General features: G+C 35.2%; 1 pseudogene; it reads left to right on the top strand.

Annotated features, from left to right (window-relative positions):
- Positions 1–16079: 16079 nt before the first annotated feature.
- LOC113417812 (olfactory receptor 1S1-like) lies at positions 16080–17028 on the top strand (annotated as a pseudogene).
- The last annotated feature ends 1839 nt before the right edge of the window (positions 17029–18867 follow it).

Raw genomic sequence — 18867 nt, 5'->3', positions numbered from 1 at the left:
AGACAGAAAAAAGATCCCCATTTGTCTGTTCTAAAGCAAACCGGGGCAGAGGGAGAGTTTTGGAATAAAATAGCTGATTGGCAGCATCACCAAGTTCATTCTTCCCCAGAGTTGTGGATATTGGTGTTGTGGGTAGTGAGTTCTCAGTTGTGGGAGCCAGTGGGGATTAACCTACCACAACCCATGTGAGATTGTATATGCACCTCATTACGGACTTGAAGTTTGATTGACCTGTTTTGTTTCTCAATGGATAGTTATCAGGGCCTTAAATATTCTAGTCCAAGGAAGACGTTATAATAAAAAAAAATATTGCACAGAAGACCATCCTGTAAATAACCATCTGAGAGTCTTCTTCAACCATCAGGTTGGAAAATCAACTGATAAAAATCGCAATGCTTCTTATATATTTGGTATTACCACTTACATACATCTCTGCCACCTAATTCAAAGCTTTTCAGACTTACAACTCTTATAACTCCCTACAAGGATTAAGGAATTTCACATGAATAAAATTGTTGATTTCTTTGGGATTCTCTGTGCAAGAAAAGTAGGGATCAAAACCTGGAGGTGGTTTGACTACACAGCTACTTCGCCCATGCAAGGTTGATCAGCTTAAAAATAAAATTGTGCCCCCCACTCCCAGCAAATGGCTCTTTCACATACCCATAGCTTAAACAATATTTGTTTTTCTGTTGAAAGCCAGAGGTTCCTGGAAGAAATCAATTTCAGCTTCCTTTGAAATAATACCTCCCTGTGCTTAGAAGAGTTAAATGCTTCACAAGATATGATACAAAGTAAGCTGCAATTAAAATAATTAATATTAATAACAGATATGAGAAAATAGTCACCATACCCATCCTTAATATAGTTTTTTCTCTCTCTTTCTTTCTGCCATTGTCAATTTAACTCCTGGAAATGGCCTGGACAAGTTGGTGCATTTTCTTTGAAACATCTTTTTTAAACAGCAATTGGCTTGCTATTACCATCTTCTGAGATCAGAGAGAGAGAGTAACTAGCCAAAAAAAATCACCCACATGGCTTTGTGCCTAATGCAGGACTAGAAGCCATGGTCCCCTGGTTTTTAGCCTCTAAAAATATACTGTAAGTAACTTCAGTGAGACAGCATGTAAAAGGAAAGAAAAAGGAGGAGGAGGAGGAAGCAGAGGCTTAAAAGGACCATTATAGTTTATCAATTTTTCCAAAGTTAAATTAAACATTAAAGGAGATGGAGAATCCTCATCACGTTCCACTTCTCACTTTAATTGCTGATGGCATAATCCCATTAGTGATTACTTTAGCAGAAGGGTTAGAAGAAGAAATGGTAATCCAAGATATGCATTCAGCAGGAAATTCATTTTTTTTGTGATCACTTGTTCCAAAAACTTTAATTGCACCATATCAATGATTTTTTTTATGAATCTAATAAAGCCAGAACAGCTATTTCATCTTTATTAGTTTACAATGCTAATATGCCCACCAGTAATCTAATATTATCGGTAGCGTGACATCTTTTCATAAAAGTTGACTTTGATGGATGAATTTTTGAAGTTGGCTTTCTGTAAACTTTGTGATAAAATGGCTCTTGAAATCTTGGCATCAAGATTTAACAAAAATATTAATGATAGCTTACAGAATTATAAGGTCCTTTCCCAGTTATTTGAGATACAAAATATCTCAAATAAATTAAATGCCAAGTTTTTCTTTTTATATCACTTCGTAAGTATCTCATCCAGCCAAGAGGCTTTTCTAGATTTCATTGGTTTACTAGTGTTTTTTAAAAAAATTCTAGTAGTTAAAGTGTACCTAAAACTTTTAAATGAGTATCCAACATTTCTGGAAAATTTATTTCATTTTAGAAAGCATTATCTGTTCAATGGATACATTAGCAGAATATAGCTATATGTAATATTCTGCAAATTGGGGATTAATTTCATGTAATTTAAATATATCCCAAAGCATATCTTTTGTAAATATTATACTACTATTATACTATTTCAACACAGAGGCATCCATGAAGGAACAAGTTCAACAAATTCAAGTCCATGTCCTACTGCTTCAAATGAGAAGTCAATAGTTTAAAAGATTTTTCTCCTTTTCCAAATACAATTTAGCATTCAAGACACATAATTGATCTGTCTTTTATATAAAAGCGTAAAATAAACTGTGTTTTCTAGCGTATGCATTCAAAACATCATTTACTTCTTATTCTTACTTTCTACAAAACGAGTCTCATTTTTTTTTGGCTTCAAGAAGCATGAATTTTCATCTTAGCCTGTATACAGGCTTTAAATGAATCCCAAAATGATCTCATATGATCAGTGGCAGTCGCCTGTTTGTTATTGGTGATTGACAGACCAATAACATGTTCAAATATTAGCTTCCAGCCTGATTCTTTTTCCTTAACTTCTATGGCATTACACTACAATCATTGATTGAGCAATCAATCAGAATACAGCTGGAAGGGACCTTGGAGGTCTTCTAACCCAACCCCCGTAGGAGATCCTATACCATTTCAGATAGGTGGCTCTCTAGTCTTTCCTTAAAAACCTCCAGTGATGAAGCCCCTACAACTTCTGAAGGCAAACTCTTCCATTGGTTAATTGTCCTCACTGTTAGGAAGTTTCTCCTTAATTCCAGGTTGCTCCTTTCCTTGAATAATTTTCATCCATTGTTTTTTTTTTTTCTTGCCTGCTGGTGCTTTGGAAAATAAGTTGACCCTCCCCTCTTCTTTGTGGCAGCCCCTCAAATACTGGAATACTGCTATCATGTCACCCCTAGCCCTTCTTTTCTCCAGACAGACCATATCCAACAACAAACTGCAATTTAGCAAGTATAACATTCCTCAGCTAATTTAACGATTGATCAAGATATTAAGGATAGTCTGATTTTATACTGCCATGTTGGGATAATAAAAATATTTTCTTGCTTATTTAGACTTCATTGTTTTCATTTCATTACGTTCAATTCATAAATGCTTCCATAGCTAGATCGAAAAATTTTATCCATATAAAAATCCTCAATTACAATTATTTGTTTATAAATGAAATGAGAATCGTAAAACAGTTATGTAAAGTTTCAGGTAAACCTAAAATTGGAATATAATCATTTATGCAGGGCATCCTGCATAAATCTAAATTTTGTTGAAGATCCATATCTAATGGCACTGCTTCTTCAGCAGCTCTGGGCTACTGACATAAGGGGGAAGTAAAGCTCAGTGCCTAAGGATTCACTCAGTGCTAGTTTTTACTGTCACTCTGCATTCTCTTTATCTAAGAGTTCCTAATGTGAGGTCACTTACTTTTGCCTTTGTCCTCAGATAAACAAGCAGGGTCTATACTCTTCGACTCTGCTTGTTTAGAGCATTTGTTCTTGGTAGAGCATTTCAATCAAATGCAATAGGCCAGTGATTACTAACCTTTTCGGCACCAAGTGCCCAAAGTACGTGTGTGTGTGTGCACACCCCCAAAATGCAATGCTTGTGCACCCCCACCCCCATGCATGCATGCTGTCCCTGCACATGCACCCCACCCCTTATGCATGTGCCCCACCCTCATATGCACCCCGCCCCCCATGCATGCACGGCAGAGACCTGAAGACCAGCTGGCCGGTGGGAGGTGTGTGCGCATGTGTAGCGGAGCTGAGCTTGGACAATGGCTTGTGTGCCCTCAGAGAGGGCTCTGCGTGCCATCTGGGGCACGCATGTCATAGGTTCACCATCACAGCAATAGGCATTTGTAAATGTCCTTTCTATACTAAAACCTGCTTTACTGATCATTGCTCAGAATAGATTCTAGTTTTCGGGAGCTCTTACATGTGCACATATAACATTTTAATCTCCAACTCCAACAATTTCCATGATTAACTATCAAAATTATGTAATACTGTATACCAGTATCAAAAATTTCTAGTTCAGTTATGATAATTTAAGTTTAAAAAAATAAAATAAAAGTCACTACCTCTCTGGCAGCTTTCAAATTTCCATTTTTTGTGTGAATCTGCTAAAATCCTGCAGGCTAAAGGATATTTTTCATCAGGGAGAATATGAGTTTCTTGTAAAATAAAACGGAGGCATAAACAGCTTCAATTTATCAAAAATCTGTCTCCGCTTATTTAGGCCTTTGTAGCTTTTAATATCCCATACAATGTAAGTTGATGTCATTTTTTTTTTAATATGTAATTTTTCAGAGTGAAACTCGGGCTTGCTCTTGTGTCCTGGAATAAGGTTACAGATGCTCAAAAGATGTGAAACTTTGTCTAAATCAACCTAATGTTGATTGTTTTTTTTAAAGAACCTCTGTCAATAGATATGATATAAAAACATGTAGCAATATAGAAAAAAAATGAAATTCTATGATAAGCACCATATCATAAGTATAGAGAAATCTTCTTACTACATGTTTAACTAAAAAAGAGACTTTATGGCTAAAGAATCAAGCTTCCAGTCAAACGAATAATTTCTCAGTAGGCTGTAGTGGTGTTCTTAGATGAAATAATGACCAACCATTTCTGGATTACAGAATTTTCTCATACCACAATCCAGCTAGACCTAAAATCACAGGACATAGCAGTAACAATAACAACAAATGTTATATCTTGTCATCTGTTCAAGATACCTGTTAAAGTTAACTTCTTAATGCCCCTTTACCATTCTTAGAGGCAGCTCTGGAAATCACATTACTGTGGATTTTTGTCTTCCTATTTCAAAACATTTGCTTTCCTGGCAGGCTGCCAATTGTTACTGCATACAGAACTTGCAAAAGTAAAATCACAACAACAGGATTTAGACTTTGTAAAGATTCATACTTGGAAGTTGCCAAACCTTCTGTATTATTTAAATTATTACAATATAGTCTAATCGGATCAGCTCTTGATAATATTTTTGATGTTTCAGGTATAGAAAATTCATAACACACAACCCACGCACCTGCTTGCTTATCCTTGAATCTAATCCATCTTTTCTTGCTAAGCCAACAACTCATTTCATGTTAGGTCTAGTTATTCCAGGTTATTCCAAGCTTTTAATTAGTTTCTCAAATAATTCAACAACTTTTATCTCCTTTATCTTAAAAAAATGTCTCTCTCTGTGTATATATTATATCATCCATCATCCATCTCTGTATAATTATTTTTGCAGCATATTCCAAGAAAGATCTATTAGCAGCCAGTGTCATAATCATTTTATTCAAATACATTACATTTCGGACTACTATATTGGAAGAAACCTCTCTGCTCTGGAGTGGCTTTCTATGTATCTTTCATTTGAGCTGGAGTTCTATCCCACGCCCCCACCTCATAGAGTATCATTAATCTGCTCACTTTTGCAGCTATACTATAAAGTCCTAGCTCAGGCAGATACTTCAAGAGTAATTAGCTGCTTAATGGTGGTAGAAAGATGTTTGTCATGTCAATGAACAATTTTATCTCCCAAGACATTTCTAAAGTGACAGACAGAGAATTTTCTAGATATGAGGAGCTGAGGTGGTGCAGTGGTTAGACTACATCAAACCAGCTCAATTTGTATCATGTGTGTCTACCCCGATTTAGCAGCTGCTCATGAGAATTGGTTCAATCTGCCCATGAACTTGGCTTCTCTTATCTGTATATAATGTATAGTTCTCGAAAGCTGCAGCTGCACCAACGTATAGAAATGCGCTGGCTGGCGAGAGGCAGATATATGCAGGGAAAGTGGAACTGTTGAATAAGCGTGTAACAGTATTGCAGAATACTTGTGCCCACTGCCAGGAGTTTGATCCTGACTGGCTCAAGGTTGATTCAGCCTGCCATCCTTCCGAGGTTGGTAAAACGAGGACCCAGTTTGTTGGGGGGCAATATGCTGACTCTGTACACTACTTAAAGAGGGCTATAAAACACTATGAAGCAGTACTGTATATAATTCTAAGTGTTTTTGCTAATTAACAATTTCCACCACAATTTCCACCACAAACAGTCCAAGTGCTAGTTTCCCATCTCACAGAGGTAGAAAGAAATAACTGTGATAACTAGTGTCATATGTCACAATGAAGAAAATTTAGGGAGGTTCCCCCCAGTTGCTGGAGACATTGTTTGTGTTATTCCTTGGGTGAAATTAAATACTATTTGTCTCAAGATCTATGCTTTGCATTAATCCTCCAATCTTATGTCATTTGGGTTTGTGAAATATACTATCAAGTTCCCTGTTGGTTCTCAGTGGATCCATCGGAGGTGCAGTATAGCTTTCTGTTTTATGGATGGAAGGCAGGATCTCATTGAATATTTTATTCAATATTCAGCATTTTATTCTATACCTACAATTGCATGGAACTTCTTTCTTCTACAAAATTTATACCCCAGAGCATCCTCTGCATGATGTATTTGCGTGAAACTTAGGGTAAATGTAATTCCTTGTTTAACCTTCCTTCCCCCTCCAATTACTCCCATTCAAACTGTCTTTGTGTAAAGTAGGATAGCCACAAAGGCTTGTTATGGGAGAAGGCAGTGAAAAGCAGCAGTGAAAAGATATTGCTACGAAAAGGGTTAGGTTCCTCCATTTGGAGTTCCTGGGAAGGAGCCCTTAGATGGGAAGGGTTGATCCTCAGTTGGGTAGAAGAGGCTGTAGATACAGAATATCACAATGGAACTCTTTGGCCATCTTCCAATAGAGTTGGGAGAAGAGCTTGTCAGAAGAAGCCACTCCATGGCCAGTTGGGGTATTAAGGACTAGGTGAGATGGATGAATACTTTCCTTCAGTAGAAGGCACTCAGTATGATCATTCACACAGGACTTCAAACTCTTTCAGACTTCCTTCTACTCATATGCCCTCAGTATATATACAAATGGAATATGAATGATGTTGCATAGTTCCTCTTTCTGCAGCTGTTATTTTTTAAGTATCCCTCTACAAACCTTCATTTTGCTAGTAGGGAGATAAATACAGGGATCTATGGGCCTGGTTGGTGAGATTGCAGCCTGAAGAAGGAGACTTTGAACTGAGAATTTATAAGGAACTGAGTTCTGCTTGTGGTGTAAACTCACTGGCTAAATAATATGGAAGATTCACCCATTCATCTTCTGTGACAGTCAGGAGATGGGCTGTTGCTTAGGGGAAATGAATCATTTTGCATACAGAATGCTCCAGACATAATCCATGGCTATCAACAAAGAGGCTTGGAAACGCGTGTTGGAAACTCTTCTACTGTCACCACACAGTGTATACAAAGATGGATAAATGGTTTCTGCCTGTATAAGGCAGCTTGCTCATTTTCCAGTGCCAGAGAACAGTCCACTTCAGAGAAAGAGGGAAATGTGCTATTGGCAAAGGAATTTTGAAGTCAACTCTGTAGGATCATGTGACATCACAATTAGTAGGTAGGTTTTTTTTTTTTTTTACACATGCATGCGTATGCATGTGAAGTGGTAGCATGAAGCTAGGGAGACCCATCAGGCAGGTAGATCTAGAAATCCTTACATTCTACCTCTTGACAATCATTACCAACTGTATCTCTTTCTAGTTATCATTCTGGACATCTCAGAATCTCTAAGTTCTCTGGATTCTTGTTTCATATTCTCATGCTGCTGAAATCTCTGAAGTTGAAATGGAGAGCATCATTGGGTGTTCAGAATGGCTGGTGGCAGAGACAGAAATTGGTACAGAGGCATTTTTTCTCCATCTTAGTTGCCTGACCTTTCTTGGTGCTCAAATTTGGGAAGTTTATAGAATAGCCTTCAGAATGAATTAAGAATTTAGGGAGAGTTTTTCTTCATCAATATTCTCTTGTTTATATAGTTGCCCATAAAAATCTCGAACAATTTCCTTTTTCTCCTTGTTACCATAACAAACTTGACCTTGATCATCTATTAACTTCAATATTTTTCTTGATTCTTTCTCTTTTCTCAATTTATATGCTAGCCATCTACCTGGTTTGTTTGCATCTTCAAAATAATTCTGTTTAGCATTTCTAATTTTCTGCGCCAATTCTTCTTTCTCTATTAATTCCATTTTATGTTTAGTTATATCCAACTTCAATTTAATTTCCTTTTTCTGTGGCATTTTCTGTAATTCTTTTTCAAGCCTTTTATATTCATCTTCCAAGATCTTAGTGGCATGCCTTTTCCTAATGTTCTTTCTTCTTATATAATCTATTATCAAACCTCTAACATATGCCTTCATTGTATCCCAAACATTCTGCAATGAAGTATCTTCTTTTTTATTTTCCCTAAAGAAAAAAACCAATTCTTTCTCCATCCATTGTGTAAAATCTTTTTCCTTTAAAATAGTATTGTTTAACGTCCATCTCAATCTTTTTTTTTGTCCCTTCCATTTAATTGTCATTGGGCTATGATCTGCCCAAGTACTTGTTTCAATATTTGTTTCTTGAATATTAGATATTAATTTGATGAGATCCAAATCATATCCAATCTGGACCATTGATAAATGTCTATTTGAATAAAAAGTATATTGTTTAGCTTTAACATTTCTTTCTCTCCAAATATCTTTTAAGGTTAATTCATCTGTCATTTTAAAAAAAGATTTAGGGAGAGTCTTTCTATTTTGCTTTGTTGTTGTTGCTATATAATCCAGTTTATTGTCCACAATTCCATTAAAGTCTCCCATCATAATTAAATTAACATAGTCCAGTCCAGTTATTTTCATGTGTAATTTTTTATAAAATTCTTCTTGTTTATCATTCAGAGCATAAATTGCAATCAAAAGTATTTTTATATTATTGTCCATTATTCCCACCATTAATACTCTTCCGTCTTCATCCGTAAAAATCAATTTTGCTGGGATGACCTCTTTGATGTATAGAACCACTCCTCTTTTCTTACATTGAGTCAAAGAAGTAAATATTTTCCCTAATTTTGGTTGTACTAACAATTGTTCATGTTGCTTTTTAATATGTACTTCTTGTAAACAAATTATATCAAATTTTAATTTCTCTAATTTATGAAACGTTTTCCTTCTTTTAACAGCTGAATTAAGTCCATTTATATTCATTGTAATCAATTTTTTTCTTCCATGATTATGCTTTATATTTAGGTCTAACAGCTCTCGTGGATCTCACTTCACGCTGTTCTTTACTATCCACCTGTCCACCTACTGCACCTTCCTCTTCTTCAATCTCCAGTTGTTCCTCTTGAAACTCAATTAATGAGACCTCTTTCTCTACCTCTGCTTCTCTCCTTCCAAAAAATTCTGCGTAGAAAAGTTTTGCTTTCTCAATTGAATCAATTCTATGTCTCTGTTCTTGCCATGTAAACATTAATCCTTCTGGAATCAGCCATCTATAATTCACTTCTTTATCCAATAACATTTTGGTCAGGAATCGATATTCTCTTCTCATCTCTCTCACTCTTCTGGGTATTTGTTTTAAAACCACAATCTCTTTGCCTTTGTATTTCAATATCTTCTCTCTTACAACTTGTAGTATTTGTGTTTTGATGGATTTTTTGGTAAATCTAATATGAACTTCCCTTGGTAATTTATTTCTCATCGCATATCTTGTAAAGACTCGGTATACCTCATCTATTCCATCCATCATCTTTTCCTCTGTAATTTCCAACGCATCCGCCAAAATTTCTATCATTATCGCAGCCAAGTTTTCTCCTTTTTCTTCTTCTATATTTTGAAATCTGAGATAGAATTCTGACCTCTCCATCTCCCACCTCAACATCCCACTTTTATCTTGTTCAACCACTGTTAATCTGCTATCAATATTTCCAATCTTCTCCTCTCTTTGTTCACCTTCTTCCTCAATTTTTTGGAATCTCTCATCACACTTCGTCATCATTTGTTGAATATTTTCAATTTTTTCATCAGTCTTCCCTGTTCTTTGTTCAATATTCTCTATTCTTTGTTCAATGGCGTCTGATTTTATCTTGAGATCTTGGATTCCTTGCATAATCATCTGTAAAGTCACTTTTTCTTGTTCTTTATCTTGCTTCAACATTGTCTGAATCAAGCGTTGTCCAGCTGGTGGGGAGGCAGAGGTAGAAGTAGAAACGCCAGAAGATATGGGTTTTTTGCTAATTTTGATGCTTCAAGACCTTCAATTTCTTTTTAGCTTTTAATCCAACTGGTAGAATAGCCAATTATAATCCAAAATGGAAAAATCCAATAATAAAAAGCCCAATAACAAAAAAAAGGATAAAAAGAAGAAGATAATCTTCAGGTTCTTCTAGACCCTAATCCAATTATGAAGTAGTCCAAAGTAAAAAATGAAAAATAGAAGGAAGAAAAAAAAACCAACCCACCCCCCCAAAATAATAATCTTCAATCCAATTGGGAAGTCTCAATAATAAAAAAGAAAAGGCAGAGTGGTCCAAAAATATAAATGAAAAAAGCAGAAAGAATCCCAGTTAAAAAAAAGGAGAAGAAAAGAAAAATAAAGAAAAAATTCTAAGGCTTTCCCTTTAAAATAAAAAGCAAAAATAAGAATATTACTAAAATTAAAGTTTACAGAGAGGCTGGTGAGTAAGGGTACACGACTGAAAAAAGATAAAGAAAAAAAAAACACACTGCACTCTATTTATTTGTCCAAGGCTCTTATTATGACTCTCTTCTCGACAAGCTTCAAGGCCAAGCCTCAAGTGTTGAAATGTTGATAAGAGTCCAGGAGAGCACTTGTAATAATATTCTGCTACGCTCTCCCTCTATCTTATCAAAATGAAATGTCCTTGAGAAGTAGTCTTTTCAGAGTTCTTTTCCAATTCAAATGAAATATTTTCAAGCCTCTAGTTGGCAGTGTTACAGAGTTTCTTAATCCACTTCCCCCCCCCCACCAGCCAAAAAGACATTTTTTAAATTAAGCAAAAAGAAAAAGTATTAACACACACACACACACACACACACACACACACACACACACACACACACACACACACACACACATATATATATATATATATATATATATATATATATATATATATATATATATATATGGTGTTCAGCTTGGTTCGGTATTTTCCCACGTCATTGTAGTTCTTTTAAAGTTGTAGCAACGTTTCAGCAGAATCTCATCTGCCATCATCAGGCTTCTGTATTGTGTCCGTTCCTACAGAACTTCTGTATTGTGCGTTCCTACAGAAGCCTGATGATGGCAGATGAGATTCTGCTGAAACGTTGCTACAACTTTAAAAGAACTACAATGACGTGGGAGAATACCGAACCAAAACACCATACATGTAAGTACCCAGCGAAAACTTAAGAAAACATATATATATATATATATATATATATATATATATATATATATATATATATATATATATATATATAATTTGTTTTCTGAGGTTCTCGCGTATTTATATGTGGATCTTTGGTTATTCGGGTTTTCTCCGCGTAGATTCAAAGTATCTGACAGCGTTTGGCTTGAAGTCTCATTCATCATCTTGCTTGCTTCTTGGCTCTGTGCTTCTCAGAGTGAAGAAGAGCTTTCAGCTGCTTCTTCCTTCTGACTGAAGCAGTTAGAGGAAGAAGCAAGCTCTGAAGATGATGAATGAGACTTCATCGAAACGCTGCTAGATACTTTGAATCTTACGCGGAGAAAACCAATAACCAAAGATCCACACACACACACACACACACACACACACACACACACACACACACACACACACACATATATATATATATATATATATATATATATATATATATATATATATATAAAGAAAAAAAAAACAATAACCAAAGGGAGCCTCTATCTTAAAACATCAAAAAGGAGCAAATATATATAAGAGAAAATTCAGTCCGGTTAACTATAAAGTCACGCTGAAATTCCAAAAAAAAAAAAAAAGTAAGAAATAGAAAAAAAAATCCAAGCCTCAATTTGACATCCCTTTAAAAACGCCGCTCATACAGTTTTGTCAAAGAAAAATCTCACAGATTTCTTCTTATATCCAGAGTGTCCTTTCAAAACTCAGCTAATTAGCAAAAAAAAAAAAAAAAGTTTCTCACCCAGCCGACACACTTTCACTCTCAGCTCTTCCTTACCGGAGCTGTCCCGACTTCAGCAGCTATGGAGGCTGCCTCTCCGCCGCCAGCAATAGGACTTCTTCCGGATCGAACCAGGGACTTTGCGATGTCCCTGGGATCCAGAAATGTGCCCTACACAGTCACCGTCTCACGGGACGGTTTAGGTCCGTTAGAACCAACCGGGGCGAAAATATCAGCTGTGATCTCGGAGCCCCGAGATTACAGCTGTATCGCCGAAACTAAGCTCCGCCTTCAGTATTTACAGAATGCTAACCTACCGAAGATGCCTAAAGAGATTGAAGAAATGCTAGAAAGCAATATAACAATGATGGAATTAACTGAAGCACTTAAGAAACAAAATAATGGGAAAGCACCGGGTCCAGATGGGCTTCCGGCAGAATTCTATAAAACATTTCAAGAATTATTGAGCATTCCATTGCTTGAAGTTATGAATGAAGCTATGTCAAAGAAGATGATACCTAAAACATGGTCAGAGGCTTATATTACACTTATTCCAAAAGAAGAGGCTGGTCCACTGCAAATTAAGAACTATAGACCTATTTCTCTATTAAATGCAGACTATAAAATTTTTGCTTCAATTTTAGCAGAAAGACTTAAAAAATACTTAAATAATTTTATCCACCCAGATCAAAATGGATTTCTGCCAAAGAGACAAATTAGAGATAATATGAGAGTAATCTTGGATACTTTGGAATATTATGAGGCACATCCTGAAAAGCAAATGGCTTTGATATTTCTAGATGCTCAAAAGGCATTTGATAACGTGAACTGGAGATTTATGTTATTACTATTGGAACAGATGGGTTTTGCCAGAAAATTTGTTCAAGCAATAGAAGCCATATACAATAAACAGACAGCAAAGGTAATGATGGAGGGAGAACTTACAGATTTTATTAATATAAGAAAAGGCACAAGACAAGGATGTCCCCTATCCCCTTTGCTATTTGTATTGACTTTGGAAGTGTTGAATAGAAATATTAGAGATGATAAAAGCATAAAAGGAATGAAAATTAAAAAGGAAGAATTTAAACTGCAAGCTTTTGCTGACGACTTTGTCTTTATTTTGGAAGATCCATTAGAAACAGCTCCAAAGTTATTGGAAAAGATAGAGATATATGGTGAGGTGGCTGGTTTGAAAATAAATAAAGACAAAACAAAGATTTTGACAAAGAACATGCTACTGAGACAAAGAGAAGAACTGGCAGACCTGCTGAAAATCCAAGTTACGAATAAGGTTAAGTATCTGGGGATACATTTGACAGCAAGATGTAGCACATTAAAAGAGAATAATTATATTAAACTTAAACAACAGATAGTTATAGACTTGAAGAAATGGGAAAACTTGCAATTGTCATTAATAGGGAGAATTTCAACAATTAAGATGAATATTTTACCTAGAATCCTATTTCTCTTTCAAACAATAGCAATTAGGCTTGGAAAAGACTATTTTGATGATTTAAATAAAATTATGTTGAAGTATATATGGCAAGGTAAGAAAGCGAGAATAAAGCTAAAGCTTTTGCAAGATGCTAGAATTAGAGGAGGTTTTGGTCTGCCCAATTGAGAATTGTACTATCAAGCTGCAAGTTTGATGTGGGTTAAGGAATGGATAACATTAAGAAAGACTAGATTGTTGTCATTAGAAGGTCATGACTTGCTGTTGGGTTGGCATGCTTTTTTTATGGTATAAGGGAACTAAAACACAGGGTTATTTTAGAAGACATTATATACGGGAGTCTTTGTGGTTAAACTGGGAGAAGATAAAAAGACAATGTTATTTGAAAATTCCAGTTTGGTTATCGACTATTGAAGCATTTTCCTATCCTATAATTTATAAGAAGGAACAAACAGTTAGATATGGGGAACTATTGGATGAAAAGGGTGAACTTAAATCAATACAAAATTTAGAGGAACAAGGTATAAAGATGAATTGGTTTTCATATGCGCAAATACATTCAAGGTATGATGAAGATTCTAAAACAGGGATTCTATGATAAACAGACTGATCTAGATAAGATTTTGATGGGTACTGATGAGAAGGTGATTAAAAAATTATATGGTTATTTACTGGGAATTAAATTAGAAGAAGAACAAGTTAAAGAAACTATGATTGTTTGGGGAAGAATTTTGGATATGGGATTGATTTAGAGAAATGGCAAAAATTGTGGTCTCAAAATTATAAAATGACAATGTCAACAGCATATAAGGAAAATTTGTATAAGATGTTTTACAGGTGGCACTTTCCCCCGACAAGAATAGTAAGAATGTTCAAGAACAAATCTGAAAAATGATGGAAATGTCATCAGATACCTGGCTCATATTACCATATGTGGTGGACTTGTGAGGACGCTAAAAAATATTGGACTAAAATTCGCATGTGGTTGGAAAAATGACAAAAAAACGTGTAGATTTGAAACCGGAGTTCTTTTTATTGGGAATCTTACCAGATACATATAGTAAAGATTTGAAATACCTGATTGTAAATGTGTTAACAGTGGCTAGGATTGTATTTGCTAAAAACTGGAAGAATGAGAAAATACCATCACAGGAAGAAATTATTAAGAAAATATTGGAATGTGCTGAGATGAGTAGATTGACATTTGAAATTAGAGAGCAAGAGGATAAACAATTTTATGAAATTTGGGATCTTTTTTATCAGTGGCTAGATGACAGATAATAGAATATTTAGAAAGTTAGATAGCAAGGAATACTTTTATTTTTTCTTTTGCCTATGTTATTTGACATTATATCTATAAAGTGTTTTTAGGATAGATTTGGTATGATTATATGATTTGTTATAAAATAAACTGTTTAAAGTATTGTTCTCTCATAAAGCATGAATGATTAAAAGTATAGTCAAATGATTTATTAATAGCGATATTAGGATATATAAGTTTGGATTGACAATATGAGTTGTTATGTATTATAACTGCAATTGAGACTACGAAATGAATGCACAAAACTGATGAACCAACCGACACACTGTACGTACATAAGAGAGTTGATGTTTTAATGTTTTGTTTGTCTTGTTTGTTTGTAGAAAATCAATAAAATTGTTTTCAAAAAAAAAAAAAAAGAATTTAGGGAGAGTTATGTGTGTCCATTTAATTATTAAAGCCAGCATTCTGGGTCAGCAGGAATCAGCCACATACTTATGGGAAGTCAACAAGCAAGAAATGAATAGCATAACAATCTTACAGTCATATTCCCCAATAAGAGGAAATGAGAATATTCTGGCATATTATCATCACAAGGAAAAGCTATTAATAGCCTCCTCTTCCATAAAGTTGTAGAGACAAAATGTTTCCTTCAACTTTAGAAAATTAGAAAACCAAGGGTCACCTCATTGACCCTAGTTTTTCTAATTTTAAAAAAAGATCTTCAACCCATTTTTTTTTTTACATTGCATAGCATTGTATCCAATTTTTTGTCCCCATTCATACCCCAATTTTTCTAAGTTCAAAAGCTGCAACCCTTCACAAGAGAAATTTGCTTCAGCTTCCTTTTCAGTTCTAAATATCCTTCTCACATGTAGTGTTCAGAATGGCACTGTACTATAAACACAACTGCAATAAAATCACTTTGATATTGACTGTTATATATTTCTATTCCTTTCCTAATAAGCTCCAACATGGAATGTGCTGTTTTTCACAGCAGCTTTTCATCACTACTCAAAATTTTCTTTTCCTTGCCACTATCATTAGAGCAAATTGCAACTGTGAACAAAAGAAATTAAACTGGTTTTTGCCCCAAAGTTCCTTATTGTAGGATTGAATGACTTTTACATTAAGCAGAACAGAATACCAAATGCCCAACTTAAATCTTCGCCATTACAACTTCTTCCTTATGAAGTAAATTTTATGTAGGTCTTGATCATTCCCAGGCATATAATGAGACAAATAACCCCCCCCCCCACCCCATTTTTGGAATATTCCTCTATTTGATGAGTCAAATATTGTCTTAAAGAAGAGAAATTACTGTAGCAGTTACTGTTGTGTCTAAAGTATGTTTTTCTCCTTCTCTTTGTCTAGGTGAAATACAGGCCAGAGATGTAAACATAAACATATTTTTATCCAATCTGATTCCATTTTCAGATTAATCATGAAAAAACATCAGGAGAATCAAACCAACTTTGCAGGATTCATACTCCTGGGTTTCTCCTCTTCACCAGATCTCCGAGGATTTCTCTTTATCATCTTTCTCTTATGTATTTGCTTTGTGTGTTAGGAAACAAGCTCAATTTCAGGCTAAGGTCATCCTATTGATCTTCTCTCATGCCAGTCTCCTCTATGCACCCATGTATTTGTTTCTTTTTCACTTGTCATTGGCTGACATTGGATGTACTTCTTCAATTGTACCTAAAATGCTGCAGAACTTGGTGTCTCAGTCAAATAGCATATCCTTTAGTGGCTGTTTAACATAGTTGTATTTCTTTGTGATATTCTGTATGACAGATAACCTTCTCGTGACCTCCATGGCATATGACCACTATGTAGCAATCTGCCGCCCCTTGTATTATGCCAGAATCATGAACTATAAATGTGCTTTACGATTAGCTGCTACATCTTGGCTCTTGGCTCATGCCCATTCTTTGCTGTATGTACTGCTGGTTTTACAATTTACATTTTGTAATTCCCAGGAAATTCCTCATTTTTTCCTGTGATGTCCATCCATTATTGAAGCTCACCTGCTCTGATACCTCATTAGTTGAAATGGTTTTAATCAGTGAAGGTTCAGCTGCTCTTCTTGGATCCCTCTTAATCATTCTCTTCTCCTATATCTTCATCATATTCAAAGTGATGAAGATTCCATCTAGACCTGGGAAGTACAAGGCCTTCTCCACTTCCAGTGCCATCTTACAACTGTGACCTTGTTCTATGGTTCTCTGATGGGCACCTACCTTCGCCCATCCCATACCTATTCTGAGCCCCAGTTGAGAGTGGCATCAATAGCATACACAGTGGTCAATCCTTTCATATACAGCCTGAGAAACAGTGAGATACATACGGCCACAAAGAAGTTATTTAGGAGTTGGTTTCATAAGAACTGAGTCAAAGAAAAGCTGGAGTTGCCACCAGAGAAGCTCTGAATTGGGGTGAAAAAATGATAATGACAGCAATCAGTAGAAAGATGTCTGATGTTCACTAACCTTTCATCTTTTTCATGCTTTTATTATTTCCATATGCATAAAATTACAGAACATGGCAACCAGCTTCATTTGTTATTTCAAATCATTTAAAACTATTTGTCAGTATAAAAAACCCATGACTGAAAATTATTAAAATTACTAAAATAATATAGCGTAAAAATTACGTAAATGCTTTTGGGAACTCTTGTTTTTAAATTTAAAAGGATAGAGGTAGAATTTTCATTTTGTTCTGGCCACATTCTTAATGTCCTCATGTCTCTGTAAGTCAGTTTTACAAAAAAATGGACTAGAAAATGTCATGATGCCTAAGGAGAAATCTCTTTATTTTCTAGTATGACCTTTTTTAATGATTTTTTTTTCTGCTCTCAAACAGATCTCCAGGTTATTTCTACAGGGAAAATACATAATTTTCATACAAGCTCAATTTCAGGCTAAGGTCATCCTAAACACTTTCCCCCATGTTTAATTATCAAGGTTTCCTCTTTTTGAATAACAACTTTTTGAAACAAACTTTGTATCTTTCACATGTCTCTGCCTGTGCCAAATCCCCATCAAAGCTTTTCTGTATGTCCAAATTTGTCTGTGACAGATCTTGTTGACTGTTCTTTCTGTTCTTTTCTTCCCAGAGCTAAAGCTGAGCAATTTAAAAAGAGTTCTTCGTTGCATCTTCTTTTGTGAAATAAAATTTGAATCTAAACATTTCTCCTTTCTCAATAATTTAACTCTTTCATTTCTTTCAATGTGATGTCTAAAAGCAGTATAGTACAAGGGACCAATGTAATTTTTCAAATCAGTCAAAATAAATTTAAAGTTACCTGATGCCTGTTTCTGTCATACTTAGTACAGTTTAAAACATTTATTAAAAATGACTCTTTTCTTTTCTATCTGCCCTCATATCTGTTTATGTTTCTATTCCTTTGTCAGAGCTGCCCTCTTATCTGTTTACAATTTGTTGGTGTAGATTTTCTCACCTTGGTTCTCTGCAGATGGACTGAACTTCAACTCCCACCATCCTTAACCACAATGATTCACTCACTGACCCCAGGATTATGTCCATGTGGGAGGGAGTGGATAGTAGGTTTTCTTTTCCAAGATTGTAATAATTTTGCAGAGCTGGGGAATCTCTCAAATATATAGAAATTACTACTTTAATTTTAATCATTCTATTATAGTTCTGGGTTAATAGACATAGGGCTATTGTGTTTAGATTTATCTGACCCCTCCCCCCTCTCTCATACACATCTATCTATATCTGGGAAATCTATCTATCTATCTATCTATCTATCTATCTATCTATCTATCTATCTATCTATCTATCTATCTATCTATCTATCTATCTATCTATCATCTATCATCTATCTATCTAATTTGTACAGACAATCTATTTCTTAAAAGGTGACTCTGGGCAGAGTACAACAATCAAGTAACAACAGGTATAAAACCAAGAAATATAAAAATGTAAAATCCAAATTAAAAAAATATTACCATAAAAACAAATATACTAAATCCTGTGCAAAGGGGGATAAGAGTGGTCACCTTAGCAGTGGAGCCACCTAAGCATTTCTCTAGTTCCCTGGCAGTCTAAGGATTGATTACATAACTAGGTCTTGACGGACTTCTGCAATGTCAAAAGAAATGGAGTTAATCTATTTTTGGGGGGCGGGGGAATTTCATAAGGAGGGGACCATGGCAGAGAAGGCACATCTCCTGGGACCCATCACTTTAGGACCTTAACTGATG

Source organism: Notechis scutatus, chromosome 2, assembly GCF_049901735.1.
Source record: "Notechis scutatus isolate UNSWTSFEM ecotype Mainland chromosome 2, rNotScu1.2, whole genome shotgun sequence".
Classification (NCBI taxonomy): Eukaryota; Metazoa; Chordata; class Lepidosauria; order Squamata; family Elapidae; genus Notechis; species Notechis scutatus.
This window is presented reverse-complemented; position numbering and strand designations above follow the sequence as displayed.